The sequence below is a fragment of the Cynoglossus semilaevis genome, chromosome 6 (genome assembly GCF_000523025.1).
Source record: "Cynoglossus semilaevis isolate Cse_v1.0 chromosome 6, Cse_v1.0, whole genome shotgun sequence".
NCBI lineage: Eukaryota > Metazoa > Chordata > Actinopteri > Pleuronectiformes > Cynoglossidae > Cynoglossus > Cynoglossus semilaevis.
The window spans coordinates 2,657,547-2,658,031 of NC_024312.1; the positions used below are offsets into that span (position 1 = coordinate 2,657,547).

Sequence of the window (485 nt, forward strand, 5' to 3'; positions counted from 1 at the left end):
CACGTTCAACAATACTGTGGATGAAACGGAGCTTAAAAAAACAAAACACTCACGTTGGACGTTTTGATGTCGTCGTCCGTCGACTCGCCCGTTTGTTCATGTCATTTAGCCTGCAAGACGAGGAGAAGGGATCCAAGTGTGGCATCTGTGTCTGGTTTTTGTCCTGCAGTACCACCACCCACCTGTAGAGTACACGACAGACTACACTGGACACAGTGTGGTCCAGAAAAAAGGCAGTGCCTATAAGAAAACTCGACAGACCTTGAAATACATTTGGTATTTTAAGTTTGAACAACTGAGGATTTAGAATTAGATAATGGCCAATAAGGAGCCAATAAGGAGCCAATAAGGAACCAATAAGGAACCAATAAGGAGAGCTGTTTTATCAGCTGCTAACAAACACAACCATCAGCTGTTCCATCGTCACAGAAACACTCCAGGTTTTCAACATCATGAGTCTGCCACTGTTACTGCAGCCATCACGA

The 485-nt window shown here is 44.1% G+C and overlaps 1 protein-coding gene across 1 annotated transcript in view; it reads left to right on the forward strand.

Annotated features, from left to right (window-relative positions):
- Positions 1-485, forward strand: part of slc6a15 (solute carrier family 6 member 15) — a 15,079-nt gene that overhangs the window by 11,354 nt on the left and 3,240 nt on the right. The gene's annotated exons all lie outside the window — the stretch shown is intronic.